This window comes from Haliaeetus leucocephalus, unplaced genomic scaffold (genome assembly GCF_000737465.1).
Source record: "Haliaeetus leucocephalus isolate CR32 unplaced genomic scaffold, Haliaeetus_leucocephalus-4.0 Scaffold973, whole genome shotgun sequence".
NCBI lineage: Eukaryota > Metazoa > Chordata > Aves > Accipitriformes > Accipitridae > Haliaeetus > Haliaeetus leucocephalus.
The window spans coordinates 671,365-689,247 of NW_010973409.1; positions in this window are offsets into that span (position 1 = coordinate 671,365).

A 17,883-nucleotide genomic window follows, 5' to 3' on the forward strand; every position below is an offset into this window, starting at 1 on the left:
CGACAGAACACGTGCATACTGCCTACTCAGTACATATTTCTTTGCCATGTAAATAAAATAGCCTTTCATTGAAAAGCTTGCTAAAGTTGATTTCATTTCCCATCTTAGGAGTGTGCTTAGTGCTAAGAGAACTATGCTAGGAAGACACTATGGATATTTCTTTCTCTCTGCCCCTTCCCTAAATATTAAAACAAATGCAACATTTGATGGTGGGGACAACCTGAGAGAAAAAAAAAAACCACCCAACAATCAAAACATGCATATGAACTTTGTTGGAAAAAGGAAATATATCCACTATTGTATTGTGACAACAGATCCCATTGTATTTTTTTGACACACACAATGAATTTGTACAGTACCACAACTGAAAATGAGGAAAGTCACCTTTGCTTCCTCCTAATTATTACCAAAGGTTGTGCAATGAGTTTGAAAAATTCTGTTACAGGCTTGTGACTTTAGTATTTGCAGCAAAAAGAAACTGTGCTAATAAAGATAACAAAGGTAAAGGAAATGCAAAAGCTTTCTGCATGCATGGATAGCAGGGTAGAAATCAAAATGCAGCACCAACTTACAACATGACCTCTCAGTGAAGGTCAGTAGCATTCTCCTCTGCATTCATGGACTTTCATTTCAGAGGAACACAACTATAGAAGGAACGCACGGGTAGTCGAAATAACATTAGGAACACAACTGCAGAAGGAATGCATGGGTAGTAGAAATAAGATTACAGTAAACTCTGTTAGCCCCTTTTGATTCCCAGATGAGGGCAGAACTAGCTACACTGATGCATTCTAAGAAATTTGAGCTCTATGTTTTGCTGCATTTCATGGAGCATATTCTTAAGCACTAATGAAATACTAAAACTAGTGGTAGAAATAGCTGCAGCAAAAAGGTAAGGTAGACATATATAGTACTTGGCGGGGGGGCGGGGCAGAGGGTACTGGTAGTGGCTGAAACTGTTCCATCACCAGTGGTTTTCTTCATTACCCAAAGCAATGTGTCACTTTTCCCATTCTATGGAGTCACAGTGTAAACAACAGCTTTTGGATTATGCTAGTTCATAAATAACAGTATGAATCTTTTGTATTCTAACACCTCCTCTGGTGTTATTTTGGCGTTTCAGTACCAACTGCTTAAGACAACATGACTAAATATAAATTCATTCTGGAAAAGCACTTTGAAGCGTTCCTGGAACTCGAATCTGCAACAGACCCAATGGTGCGGCCAAGTACCTACCATTAAAGGACTTACAGACTGACACAGTTTGACTATTGGCAGCCTGCACCTCTCTAACTTATCACTCTCAAGCCCTTAAAATAAGGCATTTGCATTGTAACACTTGCTAAATCTGGGTTTGAGAAAACAAAATATCATGAACTAGGGCAGAAGTGTCATGGGTTATCTCAGCCACTGGTTACAAGCTCCTGAAGTTGGAAGTCCAGCAAAACATGCTTATGAAAGAAATGTAATTAAAAAAACTCACTGAAGACAATCTTCTGAATCACGACAAGTCGTCATGAAAAAGTAGCAATGACTTGTTCTTGAGATTGTTGAATTATCTTTATTATGGAAAAAAATAAATGATGTATAACTATTTAGAGGACCTAGACTTGTCCAGTTAAAATATGCCCTATCACCCAAATTTTCTCCTATGCTACAGTAACTGCCTTGGGGCTGGGCTGGGGAGTGAGGGTTAAAAAAAACCCAAACCAACCAGTAGATGCAATATATCTTGATTTTGACATAGCATTTCCATCAGCAATCTATGAAATAAAGTATAGATTAAATTATGATATAGTGAGTGAAAGAGTGATTGCTTTGGCTTCCAGATTGGTTATGAAAGGGATCTATTCTAGGCCTGATTCTACTCAATGCTTTCTTGATGACCTGGATGAGGTATGAGAGAATATGCTTGTATATTCAGGAATGATAACAACTGGGATTGCAAAGGGTAGGATTCATCATAGTGTTGAAAACTGAATACAGTCAAAATAACACAAGTAAATAAAAAACAAATGTAAAATACTACATTCTGGAAGGATAGATCAAGTATAAGATGCGGGATAAAATATATAAGCTGTTCTACAGCAAAAAAGAAACTGGGGAACTATAGCAGCTAATAAATATATTTTGAAGCCAAAACATGGCATCACTTCTTCTGGTGCACTCTATGTAATGCTGGTGATATTTGTCTGGTGCACTCTGTTCAGTTTTGGACATAAATTTGAGAAGGGCAGAAAATATCAACAAGAATATTATGAGTGCTAGAAATCTGACCAATGACAAAATGCAGATTGATTTGGTGAAGAAGTCTTCTGTGGAAAGAAGAGACTGAGAGGATGTATAGTTGAAAAACATACATTACAACAGCCTTCCAGTATATAAAAAGGAGAAAAATAAAATGCTACTGTGGGTAGCCAAAGAGAAATTCTGAGCTTCTGAGAGTAATCAAGAATTGCGACATATTATTTAGGGAAAGAGAATGATTAAGAAATCTTTTCCATTACAATTTTCTTTTTTTTAGATAGCTTCAGAAAGGGCTGCTAGGCATACTTGTCTTGCATCGAGGCAGATGAATTTCTCATACACACTCTCAGAAGTCCCTCCTAGCCCTATATTCCTAAACTTACACCAAAAAAATTATTTGTACATTGACAAGGAAGGTTTTGGTACAGTGCTTTTATATAAACATGCTCAAAGCTGAACAGCCCTACACTGACTCTCTTCAGTGTCTTTTAGATGTTTGTGCTAGGACTCCACAGGAGTTTAGGCAAACAACGCTTCTACGCTTCAAATTATATGTTTACCAGAAAGCATGAATCTTGATCTAACTATGGTGTTTACAAAAATTGTGTTTCTGGTTTGCATTTCTGTTTTGCTTATCTTGGCAACAGCATATATGGTACAGCATTACACTTTTAGCAGGTGGTGGGAGTTCAATGCACTAGCAAGTGCTTTGATGCTCCAGAGCAAACACCAGCAAAGGTCAAAACCTGGTTTAATTAAATCCATTGTTTAAGGAAGCAATTTTGAATGACGTGTACTACTTTTTTTTTTTTCCCCCAAGACAGATTGCCCAGTTCCTGTACATTAAGAGTTACTCCTAAAAAACCTGCTACTGACATATCCATGTGTCATAAGGCACATGCATACACCAGTATGGACCACTGACATGTGACTGGTCAACTCACTGCTTCCTCTAATTCTAGGAAATCTTCCAATGAATACTGAAATGAAAAGGTAGCCAAAGGGAGAAGTGGATATAGTATTTGCAATACGCTTTCAGCTTCTCTTGAACTTCATGGACACTAAGCCATTCTTTGGTGCATAGGTATGAACTGCATACTACAAACATGATCTCCTAGAAAATAACCTCCAATATCTATCTTTTGTAAAGCTCAGTTCCAGATCCCCTCTTCACCTAGGGCTGAACCAAATCTGCATGGTCTGCACTGACTTAATCTCTGTTAGCCAGTCAGGAATGGCAGTCTTGTGACTAGTCAATTGAAGGAATGAGAAATATCCTCTTCCCATGGTCCTCCAAGTTAGACTAATTATGGAAAAGAAAGGCACCAGAAGGGAAAGGTGGCACATAAAATCTTCTGGCACTGGGTTTTTAATTAATTTACACCCCCTCCTTAAATTAAACAACTCCATCACTAATGTGAGCTTTGATATTGCGGTAAAATACTTCATGGGGCCCAAAGTAGGTAAGTACTTAAAAAAAAAAAAAAGCACCCTCAGAATGAAGGGTCTTGTGAACAGAACAATAAACTATTGTCAATTGCTGCACGGCAAGCCCTGTGGCAGCTGTTTGTTGTGAGAAGATATTTCATCTAAGAAATTAATCTCTCCTTAAAGGTAAGCCTTAATCCCAGTGAAGACAGAGGCAAAATCGGAAACAAATTCACCACAGCTAGAATTTTACACCCACCTGTCGGGAACATAAAGTCTGGCCAGCTCTGCACTGGCACTGCCACAGTTACTGTAGTAGTACGAAATACACAGACCTCTACCCTAGTTCACCCTGACGATGCATGCAGAATAGGAAATGTTTGCAAGGGTAATTTAATCTATCTGGCCTGTGTAAGGCTCTCTCGATAATCTTCTATGCCATGCCATGTCTCTGAATAAATGAGAAGTATGCCTCTGTTTTTTTAATTGAAACTGATTTCAGCGCACAGACTTCCATTACCAGGCCATTCCCCTGAGAGTCTGCTGAATCCAGGTGATGACAGCATTGCCAGTGTCGAAGTTTATTTCTGTGCAATCTTGCATAACATTGCCCTGTTGGGAAAGAGCCCCTGAAAGGCCCTGAAAAAGTAACCAGTCTGGATAAAGAAAGAAAGCAGGCTTCGAAATCTGAATTCTGACTGCCTACGGCCAGCTAGTCTGAAACACTGCCTGATTGTCCAGGGTAGCCTGCAATCGTGTGGGAATACAAAGCTACACTTGTAATCTAGACAAGTGAATTGGCTGCTATTTCCCACACAATGATACGGATTTAGCTGGAATGCTCTCCACTGCAAACACAACTGAGGTAGAAACCTTTAACACTGTTAGCCAACAGCCTGGATTTTGTTTTTCTTTTCTTCTTCTAAATGGACAAGTACCAAAAGAGTGAATGGAAAATGCAGACATTTAAAATTGGGCACGTGCCTATTAATATTCAAAGTACATCCATTTGAACGTCATTTTGAAAAGGACAACCAATAATTAGTTTCTCTCTGCAGAACCTAAGATGTGGTAGTCCCTATTCTGATCACCTACTTAAAATGCTAGCCAAGTTTCTCTTATCTCCCACCACGCTCTTCACAACAGGTCTTCCTCCAACTTAGATAAATATAACCTTGCCCTACCCTTATCCATTCAAAGATCATTTTCTTAGCTCATCTTTCTGTTCATCTCACGTTCCATATCTCCCTTAATTCCTCCCCTGGTTTTCTTACTCCACTGAATCCAATCCAAGCTGCTTCTCTTCACTTTTTACGGGCATCACAGCCTAACTTCAACTTACCTGTCACTCACAGTGGAAATGCTGACTTTTACCTCACTGCCCATACCTGTCATCCTTACCTTCATTTACATTTGGTATTGGTTATCTAAGATGCAACACTAAATAAATTGGTGCAGAAACCAGCTTTTAGCATCTGGAAGTATGAAATTTTATTCCATAACAAAAACTCTATCACACTACGGTGATATAAATCGTAAGAGAGAACACTAATCTAACACACTCTCCAATCTCCAATAGTCTTCTACTGGCCACTGAGTTTAATTTGTTAGTTACTAAATAAATAGGACTGAGCTTACTAAAGTCAATAATATGTTTAATATTTATCATTTTCAACCACTCCAGTTCTTCTCAGCTAACCTCACTGTTGGTATTTATATAGTCATTATCAGTGTAGCACATAAGCCTGGCAAAAACATTTTCCTGGAAAAGCTAGTTTGCCATTTTATTATAGGTGTGATCAAGAACACATCTCTAAAAGCAATATACATCAGTTATTGATTACACTTAAGATTCAATCTTCATCTGCAGCTTTAAGGACTGCCATCATATTCTGAATGAGATCTTGTAGCTAAGATTCTTACCATGTCACTAAGGAGGCATGGTGGTATAAGAGTGAAGTGCTCAATTATTCTGGTGGTATAAGAGTGAAGTGCTCAATTATTCTTTGTCTCTTTTGGAAGGAGTACCCAGATAATGTGGGCCCTTTGAATCTCTCCCACTCCCTATGCTCCCCTCTGTCCATCTGTATGTGTATAAATATATCTATACATATATATAGCTTGTCCTCCAGAATCTGAATCTGGATAGTTGTGAGTGGAATGTGCCTGAATTGTGGTTTTGCGGAAGTCTTCTGAGAGATACAAGGTTTAGCATGCTATTATCGACTGAATTACATTTAATAGATCTAAGCATTGTTCTTTAGATAGTTATTTCAAATTTCTACAGTTGCAGAGACCACAAACTAGTAAATTGACAGAACATCTAATATTTAGTCTAAATCATTCCCATGAAATACTTCTTTAACCTGTACTCAGAAACATATTCCCCCTAGCCTGTCCCAGTGTTCATCGACTTAAAGTTAGCATTCTCCCCTGTTGGAAAAGAAATAATTCTCTCAGAAATTTAAGCCCATCACTTCTTGTCTCATCTGTCACTGAGATGGAAAGCAAAGTGACTGCTCCCTTCCTTCCTACAGCACCTTTTTCTATATCTGAAGGCTGCCACATTGTATCCTCCTAGTCTTCCGATCAAACCACCTTCATCTTCCTTGATCATTTTTCTTATGTGTCCAATCACTATCTCAAGACTGCTGATTTCTCCACATCCCTTTGCAGCATAGGTGTTTGCCTGTATAACACAGTAGCTGTGGGAAACTTGACATGAATCCACATAAATCTGACAGGCATTTAGATCCCCATTTGTCTACAATTGTAAAGGTTGCAGGACTCTTCACATTGCCTTCAACAGGGGCCATATCAGATCCCATTCATGGCAGCATGTGTGTTCAGCTTGCTTACTACAGATATTCTGAAAGATATGGAAAAGTCAAGATTCTTCTCTAAAAAAGGATCACACACATTCTGTAATTCCCTTTGGAGCTGAGATAACCCATGAGGGAAAAGCAGTAACCTTGGCTCACATACTGGCTTTTCCCTTTATGTTACACTTCAACTTTCCTTTTCTTTCTGCATAGTGTTCCATGAGTACTGCAGTTCCTCTATCAGTGAGGCTCACAGCAAGTCGCCAACCCACAAATCAAGCTTCCTTGGGCATCTGGTTAGCAGTTGGTCCAGCAGTACATGTACAAACTCCAGTTGATGGAAAACCTAGTTTACAGAATCCACGAATCTTCTGACGTCAAGAAAATTACTTACTACAATTGTAATCTATCGATGAGGCTTAACATCTAGCAGTACAGTATTTCCTATGGTAGAAAGTGAAAAATAATTTAAGAAAAAGCTAACTTGACTTATTTTAAAGAGTTTGAATTGACTGAAATACCAGTGGTTTGTGATTTTTTTTTCCTGCTTTATAAGAAAATATGTGAAATCCAGAAAGACCACCAAAGATCAGACATGGGCAGGATATCTAAAAAACAGAAAAGTGGAACTCAGCTTTAACCTTGATCATATACATAAAAATCAAACTCATCCCTTTAACTGTACAGAGGCCAATTAAGAAAAAATAAAAAAAGTAACATGAAATCCTCAAACACCAAACTTAATGAAGGAGTCATTTGATAGTGAACATGAATGAAAACTGAAGCTAAACAGTTTGCAGACATCATTTGGTGAGCTACATGAATGAAAATCTTAGAATAAGATCTTATGTTTTTAAATGTTTTTATTCAACTCTGTATTGGAAGGATTTAATTGGGATGAAAACCAGTAAATAACTGCAATGATCAATGAAGCTGACAGCATCTAAATGGGACCTTTTCTTAGCTTGAAAGGTTTTTATAAACACAGCACCAGTTAATTTATTTTACTCTCTCTATATATTTCATTATCTTAATGTCATCTTTCACCTGCAGGAATTCATCACACACTGCATGCTGCAAAACAAGTTACCCAAGCTGCATCTTAGGAAAATTATCTCATTTCAACTGGAATGCAAGATCAAAATAGATGGAAAGACTGCAAATGACTTGGAAAAATAGGTCTGACTGCTACTTCATTGATCAAGATGCATCATTCATGCATTCTCTTTCAGACCACTTCTATGCAGCATTTTACTACACGGGACAGGGCTACTCATTAGAAACTGATTCTAGCCAATGTTGAGTTTAGTCCATGATCAAACTTCGGTATATCTTCATGATTCAAGGCACAAGGTGCTGTAGCCATGGCTACAGTTTAGGAAGTCAGTTGGCCACAGTTATTGCCTGCAGAAGCCAACACAAACCACAATACTAGCTTGCTATGACAAAACAGGCATAAAATGAATGGGTTGTAAGCATCTAAAACATACCTTCCTCTGGAGTAGATGGTGCTGCAACTCGTTCCCCAAATTGGGCAGTGTGACTGGGATATGATTAGGATGGACAGGGAAGGCACAGATTTATCATGTTTTCACATTGGCTTTGACTGGAGAAGAATTCTGTCAATCCTCAAGCACAGAAACACACTGCTGCCCAGAGGGGGATTTCAGAAAATTCAGTGGTAGAAATTCTTTCTTTAATGGGAATTTATGCTGATTAAAAAGGTGTACGTGCTGTCCCACAGACACTTGAGATTCTTACATAATTAGACAAAGGGAAGTCTCCATAACAGACAAAACAGTTTTAGTAGGTTGGGGCAGCAGGGCAGGATGGGGGGATTATTAGCTTATTTGGATAAAATTCAGCACATACACAGGTATATGCATAGAGGAAAGAATGCTGCGGTGATCCCTTTTGACAAATACAAAACAAAACCATTCTGATTTCTTCAGATCTCATTTGCAGTAAGATGTAGTGTCATTATCTCCCTCCTAATGTGTGTATTCATAGTCAAGACACTACTTTGAAAGACAAGAGAATCAGAGTCAACTTCCACCCATGCCAGTGGGGTAGGGCCTCACTCAGAGGCCTCTGCTGACTGAACTGTGCTGAAATGAATGTCTTCCAACCTTCCTAGCTGAGACTGTTAAACTTCACATATGTGCTCAGACATGTGTTGAAACAATGACTCCTACCTCAACCTCAAACAAGAGGGTCCCATCACAAGCTATCTGTAGACATCCACTCTTTCTATCCTGATGAAGATGTGACAAGTGATCTATCTCTAAGAGAACATTCTTGCCCTCTATGTACAATCTTTTTGCAGTGGCAGCCCAGCTCCTTACTCCTAGTAACACAGGCATCAGAAGCAATCATGATCGGAATTCCAGTTCAGAAGACTATCTGAGGCTGGCTGTGGTATACTGGCTTTTATATTTAGGACTGATCTTCTACCATATTTTCTTAAAATTAATTCCAGCAAGGTTTCAGTTAGCCACTCTCCACTCTTCATTGCTATTCTACTTTCTGAAGCACTGCAGGAAAGGAGGAACTTTTCTGCTCCAAAATATCTACGGAATTTAGGTCAGAATAACATTATACTACCAATGCTATTAAATTACAGAAGGCTTGCTTTCTCCACCTAGTGGCTAAAATACAAAGCTAATACTCTGTACTACAGAAGTGCCCTAAGGAAAAAAAGCAAAATAAATAAATAAAAAATTAAAACAAACAAACAAACAAAAGATAAAAGATAACCCCCCTGCTTCCTTAATACTTGGGGACATCATTTTATCTGAAAAACCGACAAGGTTTTCCTCTCCCCTCATCCTCAATAAAAGAAATTTTGACTTTTCAGGCAAATCAAGGGACATGGATTTTGCCCTCAATGAAAGCTGCTAGGCTAAGATCCCTGGAGTTTCAAATCATCTGTTTTCTCATGGAAGAGGCACAGTGCAGACAAATCAGCTCACTATTATGACACTGATTTCTGCCCAGATGCATGCTGAGCAACATGAGAGGAAGAAATGCAAAGTTACTATTTTTCTTACATTTGTGCTTTTAAGATCACTGTGGGTAAGTTTTCCTGAGTGCCATAAAGTAGAGCAGCCCAAAGCTCACCACCAGGTTGGCAAGAGCTTCCTTGGCCCAGAAGATCAGGTTGGAGGTTATGAGGTCATAGGAAGGTTGCAGCCACATGTTTCTCACTTACGTCATGTAGATTTACAGCAATAGGAGCAAGCTCTACAGCTGCATTCGGTGAATACCTCCAACAGGATTGCCCTTCATCTGAGTGACCCTCCTGCTTATATTGACTTTGTAGGAACATTATATGCTTGATCTGGTCCACAGGATCCAAACTGGCTGTTTCATGTTTTCATAGACAAAGTTTACTGTGCATGCAATTATTTCCCAAGGCCAAATCAAATTGATATAAGGAAACAACAATGCTGATGGGTCCCTACCTGGAATGTAAAGCAATCAGGAAAAGTAACTAGGTTGCTGCCCTGCAAAGGTGTTCTTACTAGCCTGCCCTTCCTTCCCAAACTCCAAGTAGCAACAAATACCAGTATCACCTGCTGGGGACAGCTTACAGAAAACAAACTCTGGAAGTTAAAATACAGATAGAATACAAACCCATTTGTGGTTCCACAACCTGTCATCTCCCCTGAGACACAAGAGGGAAATGGTCCCTCCTCCGATTACCTTAGAGTAGGATCTCACCTAAATTTGGGTATCTCAAGCTGGACTTCCAAATGCAGTGTAGCCTCCCAAGGTTCTCTTTGTAATCAAAGGAGATAAACAGGTGCCTCCAGAGAGACAGTTATCTGGCCTTTCTCAGAGCTTGGCTCAGGATGAGCTGCACGGGCTTCTGTAAGGTCCATGTCCCTAGAAGGGACCTAAGAAGACTAGCTTAGAATCTAACCATCTCTGATGTGGGGTGCTAGAGTAGGTGATTTGTACCCTAGAATACTAGGGCTGGAATTTTTAAATGCTACCTGCTTTACTTTTTAACCTAAAGAGCCACTAGCCTCTCAGATTGAGTAAGGCTCAGAGCGAGTGTTTTATTTTCAAGATCAAAAGTCCAGTCAGCATATTTTTTACTATTTCAGACAGGGAGGGGGAGACAGGGAGGGAGAGGAAAATTTTCTATTCCTATTTCCCCCCTCCATCAGCTAATCTAATCGGCTCTAAATCTCACAAAATTGAGACAGGCAAGAGACTGAGGAAATGCTGAGATAAGTTTCTCCACTTTCTAATGGCCCAGTCCAGAGAATTCTGAGGCATTGTAGAAGTAATCTGGCTCAGCAGCTACCCACTACTTACTGACACATGCAGATTTGGTTGGATATCACAAAACCCTCACCCACTGTATCATAAGGGGCATGGCTCTGGAAAAAGCATCTCTATCATCTCTCTGGTAATGAGAAACTATACAAAAAATTTTCTTCACTCTTAATGCCAAATTAACCCAGTCCCATCCAAGTGTATCTGTTTGCACTTATTCTAAAACCCCAGGAATTCAACATGCTTTTGTTTACAGAGAAGAGAACCAGAGGGGAGTCTCAAATTCTCAAAGCAGAATGAACTTTGCACAATAGTTGCAATTATTAAAGGCATGGTTTTGGTTGTGGAGGATGTATAAGGTTGGTTTGAGTTAAATGGAATTTATGTTTGCCCTTACAATTAAGCATATGGTTAAGTGCTTTCCTGAATAGAGATTGACTTAAACCTGTATTTAAATGTTTTGCAGGTCTGGATCATCTGTATATCAGTGACAGTCATAAACAGGACCTAAGAGAACCATTTTGATTTCAGGGTTTTCGACATTATAGGAAAGTTACAAAACAAAATGTAAAAAAACCCCAAACCCCACAAAACCCCACAACACAACATATGGGGAAAATAGGCATTATTTTTATGGTTTCTAAAGCTGTTGGGGCTGGTGGAAAAAGGCGAGAGGGGTTTTTTTTTTGTGACATTTACACTGAGGACATCCAGTTTATATACCACTATCTTCATCAGTGGGTCATCTGCATCTTGAAGTGTGAGAAGCTGAACTATACCATACTTAGGAAAATATTATAATTTATATTATCCAAGATAAATCTGAAATGGATTGTTTGTTAATTGGTAATGTCCTTTCAGAGTTACAATACCAAGTCTCTCAATGTCAGAGGAAGGCGCTTCCTTAAAAATATATTGTAAGAAGAAATATTACTGACCTACTTCCACTCTTCTTTTCAAGCAGTGAAAAGTATTGAACAGATACTCACACTGTTATGAAACATTACAACAATTTAATGAAACTTAGGAAGCACCATCACCCAATGGCTTAGCACCTAGCTTAGAATGAATAGATTTTTCTATGTTTCTAATTAGTAATGCTAATTAGTAATATATATCATGATAGTAGCATATGATACAGCAGTATACATTAGCAATATGCCTTCTGCACTCAGAGACAACATGGCTTAGAAAACAAATACTTTAACCTGCCTCTGACATGTTAAAAAAAGCTCAGGACTTCTGCCTCTCTCTCTTGCACTTTCCATCTCTAAACAAGCTTAATATTTAGAGCTAGTTATTGCATGATACTTCATTCACCATCTTTCTTTTGGATTTCAGTATTTGTTTTCATGCCAAATTGAAGCAAAAATACCACATCCTGTGTGTTTCCACCAACCAGTACAGGGTCATAACATCCTATTCAGCCCAAACAGATTAAGTTATTACTTCAGGTCTCACCTGAGTCATAACTGGTGGGCAGTGCAGCACCAAGCCATAGATCCCAGAACTAGAAGAGACCCAGTGGACTTACATGGCACAGCACGCCACGATGTAAATCGATCAACTTGCTGATGTTTGACACAGACATAACAGGAATAATCTGGCTGTGTTTGTGCAGTTCTATATTCAGGTTAATCTACCTTTTAACACTGCTGATGAACAAATACTGCTGCAATTTAGTAAAGGAACATGGTATAGATAAACAGCTGCTGTACAGAAGTCACCGAAGTATGTTACCTCAGAATCTCTGCTACAAAAAAGCCAAAAATCTCTATTGACATAGTATATTTAAAAGCTAACTCAAAAGTTCTTCAAGCACTGCATTACTGACAATACTTCTCTACAGTGTGGGTAAGATTACTGTAACCTCCTAAACACGATAAAATTGCTAGTCACACTGCCTTTCTCTCCAAAATCTAGCTTAGCATCTGCCTCTTCAGTGAAGGATAACACCAACCCAATGATGTGTAATAGCTGACATTGCTAGGTTAAATCTCCTTTTCTATGCTATCAAGACCCACAGTGGAAATCTTGAAGCAGCTCTTTTGTTAAATCCCTCACTAGCAATCTCCAATTTAAGTTCTCTCTATCTGACCAAAGGGATAGAAACACAGATTAATAGTACAGAGAGACAGAGCAGGATGACTCTTTCAAGAAATTCACAGCATTGCAGGAAGAATTTGCAATTATATTTCAAGCAGGATCTAGAAATACCTGTGTACTGTGCCTGCTTTGTGACTTGTCTTAATGGCATCATCTCAGCACAACATGAATTCTTTGGCCTATCACTCAGAACTCTTGTGCTTTGGGCCAAGTCTTCTTTATTAAATCTTGGGCCACTTCTGCACCCACAAAAAGACACCCCAAATATAAGCGAGGGCATTCACATTTTCATCTAAGAAATTATCCAAATATTTGGAATCTAATACAGGTTGACAGAAGTCTCACAGGCAGGCTGCAAGAACAGAGCTGTATGCATTTCCCACTCAGATACAGGCTATTTTTAGATGATATTGGCTCACTAGCCAAGCAAGATTTACTGCTATCCTAAAGGTGAGATGGAAGGGCAGTACAACTCATCACTGATTCAGTAAAAATGAATGTTAGTGTTGCAAGCATGAGAGGCTTTTGCGTTTATTTTTTGAAGATGTTATTAATATTCTCTGAGTTACTTAAAGGAGAAGAGGCATTTTTGTCTGATTTTGCTTTTGTGCAAGGATTGCTTAATATCCTACTTAGATACGCAAGTTATGTCTGTGTATATGCTACAGCCAGCAGCCAAAGAGAATCATGAATTCATACCCCACATTTCCACCAGGAAAGACAATATGTTGGTGGTATAAATGACAGCCATTTGTACTGCTTAGTCTTCAGACCTGGCAAAGGTTATTAATAGTCAGTATGCACGAGAAGACTTTTTTTTTTTCTGTGCTCTTCTGCAGTGCTTAGGGGACTGAAATAATGAAGCTGACGGCACCGTCTTTTTAAAAGGTAATTGCAGGTAAAAACACAAGCAGAAATGAGAATTAAGAAAAAAGCCCTAGCTATAATCAGTGAATTACTTGGGCGGGGGGAGAAAAGGCTTACCACCACAGGCTCTGATCCTCACTGGCTCTGCTCCTTCCCACACTGTCCCAAGCTATTTCACTCTGCTGAAACAATTTCACATTGAAATGATTGAGACTTTCAGAGGCTGATTCCCCATCACCACACACCTTGTATTTCTGCTGCAGTGCAATTTCATTGTACAAAGTTTTACTTCAATTGGTTGCTTGAGCAGACAATTAAAACATAGTACCACATATTAAGCTTACACTCCACCACCTACTAGAAGGAAATCTAGAAGATGAAAGATTCACTTCAAAGCAGAGCTGCTGCAAACGAGGAAGAGTTTGTAAGAGCAGGACCTTGAGACAGAAAAGAATCAGTTTATCCAAACCTGGTTTTATCCCCAAAATACATATTTCAGCTTTCCAAACCTCCAAGAGGTTCTGATTTAGACTGGTACTTAAGACTGAAGCCATACTTCAGTTTAGATAGGATCTTACAAGTCCATTTCAGATTGCCTCACTATACATATGACTTAGACACATTGTAAGTGCATTGATGGACTGTGTCTTAATGCTGTCCAGAGAGGTCATCTCCCCCACATCACCTTTTATTGTGGCACCTGGGGTAGTTTGAACCAGTAACTTCTTACCTGTAGAAACTATTTATCCTTCAACTCCTGCCTAGCATAATGCCAGTTGTGATTTCCAGGTAAATCTCAGGAGACAGACTGATAGCTGGAAGAAAGAGAAGCCTGCAGATACGCAGCCTGTGATACATGCCTAGCTCTCATCTACAAACTGCTCCTAAGAGTAGCTTAGAGTCATAATACACACTAATCTGATGGAGGGGCTTGTTTGTGGGTAGGTTTTTTTGTTGTTTTTATTTGTTTTTAAATCATACGCCCCCGAGAGTTAGGCTAGCTGTAATTGACTAGTGTTGTAATCAACATCATAACATGCTTTTTTTGATGAGTATCACTCATTCCTCACACTTCAGTCTGACATGCTGATGCTTTTTCAGTCTGTTTCAGTGTTCACATTTTATACGTCAGGTATAGCACTGAAACATCTCTCAAAATCTGCTTTCATGCCCCCTGATGCACTCCAAGGTTATTTCAAACTCCATGAGTTCCCTCCTCATCTCCTTCCTCCCCCAGTAGATACCCAATACCTAAAGCTCAAGTGTGCACAGGTTACACCTAAATGGCAGCCAAAGTATATTGTGGGTGCTCAACAGTCCTGCTCACTAGCAAATCAGAGGAGCATCTATTACACTCCTGTTCACCCTGTGCACTCAGGAATGTCCAGGACATGCTCCTGTATCTTACACTATAAACATAGTCTCAGTTACTCAGAATTAAAAGGATATGCTACATTCGTGACAGGTATTCCACACTGCTCTTCTGGTATGAACAGGGTTGCCGAAACAAGGACAGTAGCTTTAAGTTAAAATTTCAAAGGTACAGAGACCTCCCTCCTCCCTCGACCCAAAAGAGCAGTGCTGCAGCAAGTTGCCTGATGCCCTATCTTCCTACTCTCTTCCTGCAGTAATGGTACCAGGGACCGTGATTCAAGCACTTTCACCTCAGAGTGATACCTTGTCCCCTCTCCCCTCAGTGGCTTCATCATACCACCCTCTTGAAAAAAATATCACTTTTCTACTAAGACAAATATGTCTAGGAATACACCATGCACTTGCAGGAGCTGCTTCCTTACACTCTGGTGTAAGCAAACATTTTCAGTTTGTAAAAAGAAAAAAAAACCCCAACAACAACAACACAAAACCACCCTCCTCAACCAAAAAAACCCCCAAACACCAAAGAAAACAAACACCAATCCCCACCCCCCCCCCCAACCCACAAGAAGAGCGACTGAAAATAAATCATCTGGGTGGTTTGTTGTTGTTTGTTTGGGTTTTTTAATGAAGGGGATTTTCACATTTTTCTATTGTTTTCTGCCTGTTTGGATTTTTTAGGGAAACAATGTTTTTCAGTTGTTTAACAGACCACAGCTAATAATTTCTGAACCTGTTGGTTAACTTTACCAAATTTGAGAGCGAAACAGAGGTCTCAAAGTAACAGTATATTTTTTTAAAACACTGTTTTTTTCCATTAAAGGGGCAGAAGGGAAGTTCAGACAGGAAGATGGACACCACTGACGAAGCACTGAAAGGCTAGTTAGCCTAGACAGGCTTGTCATTTGGCACTCATCTACCAGGCACCCAGTCAGACCACAGGTAGCTCTGCCCCAGCCATACTATGATGAACTTCCAGATTTGAAGGGCTTGAGTGGGGATAGATTAGAGAGGTTTTACAAGGGGATAGTACGAGCGCAATTGGGGAAACAGGAAGACACGCAAGTATTGCAGCAGGAGACTGATGGGGAGGTCGGGATGCAAGATCCAAATCTGTAGGAACTCAGGCTTCATTAACTCAGCCGCAACTGATTTATTGTTCTCAGTATTCCTGTTCAGAATTACAAAAGACAGCTTCATTTATTCTTCCCGGTTTGCTCATTATTTCTACAGGAAAGGCTCCAATAAAAGTACAACACTAACAAATTAAGCTTTTCACAATTGCACACACAAAAACCTAACATCCCTCTTCCATCTTCTCCCATACAATATGCTTAGAAACACACACTATGAAGAAGGGATGGGCAGAGAGCTAGTGCTTATTACCTCACAGCAGTCTGTGAAAATGAGATGTCTATATATGCTTTCAAATTCTGATGCAACACAGTCTTGTATGGTTGCACCTGTAACAAAAAAAGATGGCTGAAAATTAATCTTAGTGGGAGATGTGCTAGATATTGGTTAAGAGGATGAATTTGTTAATATGTTCCTCTTCCTTAATAGCTCTAAAGTAGGCAGGCAATTGTGTACCATTTATTTTGTATAAAAATTGATTTTATATTAAAATGACAGTCCTATAAAAATACTGCAGCATCCTTGGGATTCAAAGGCAGTCATATATCATAATTTCATCTCAGAATGCATACTGACCATGTTTTACCATGTGTTTTATTTCTAGGAAGCATATCCTATTGAATATGTTGACACTGCAATGTAATACACATATATTAAGTAAACTGGGGAATTATTTATCCTCGGACATGGGTGTACAGCTTCCATGTGCTTCAGTGACAACACAAGGGCAGACCTGGCCCCCTGTTTTCACTGTAAGTTTGAACAAAGCATTAAAAGTCTCCAAGCAGGAAAGCAGATAGATAGAAAATAACACTGCTCTGTCTGAAACAGAAAGGAAAGGCTAGGCTATACTTTTACTGTATGTGTTCAGTTGTCAGTTCATTCATTAAGAAATACTAAAGTATAACCATGCAACTACTAGTTTAGCTAATTATAGGCCAAGAATCTCAGCTGATGATCTGGCATACTTCTGCTATTGTTAATGAAATGATGGTAGTTTCTACCAGCTGAAGGTATGGGTTCTGTTATCATGGAGTAATTATCGGCCTTGCCCTATACACTTATGGAATAATTAATTATCAGTTATTTCTGAGAAATTTACCTTCCAAGTTGTGTCTTTTAGATCCTAAGAGAAAATTCTAAAGAATCAGTTCACAATTCAGAATTTTCTTTCATCTGATTTTAAGTTTTTCCTTAAAAACAGGGTTGGCTTTTCAGCCAGGCTTCTGTAATGCATCAGAGAGTCATACACTGGGTTGAAATACACTGCTTTAATATGATTTCATTTCCTGATTGGAAAAAATACCATGAAAAAAAGACAAAATGACACCTCGTTTTAGCTGCAGAAATGGTTCCCTCAGGTACTGAAAAATGTAAATACAAATCCAGTAATACTACATTTTACAGTTAGTTAACTCACTACTCCCATTTTGACTTTACCTGAAATCAAATCACCTGCTGCATACTCACATGTTCACTGGCCAAAACAAGCTTTCTGGTCATTAAGCCCTCCCCTAAAACTGCAATAAACAACAACAAAAAAACCCCCGAACCAACCAAAAAACCAACCAACCAAACAAACAAAAAAGAAAGTAAAATCTCATAGCATTGGCTGTCA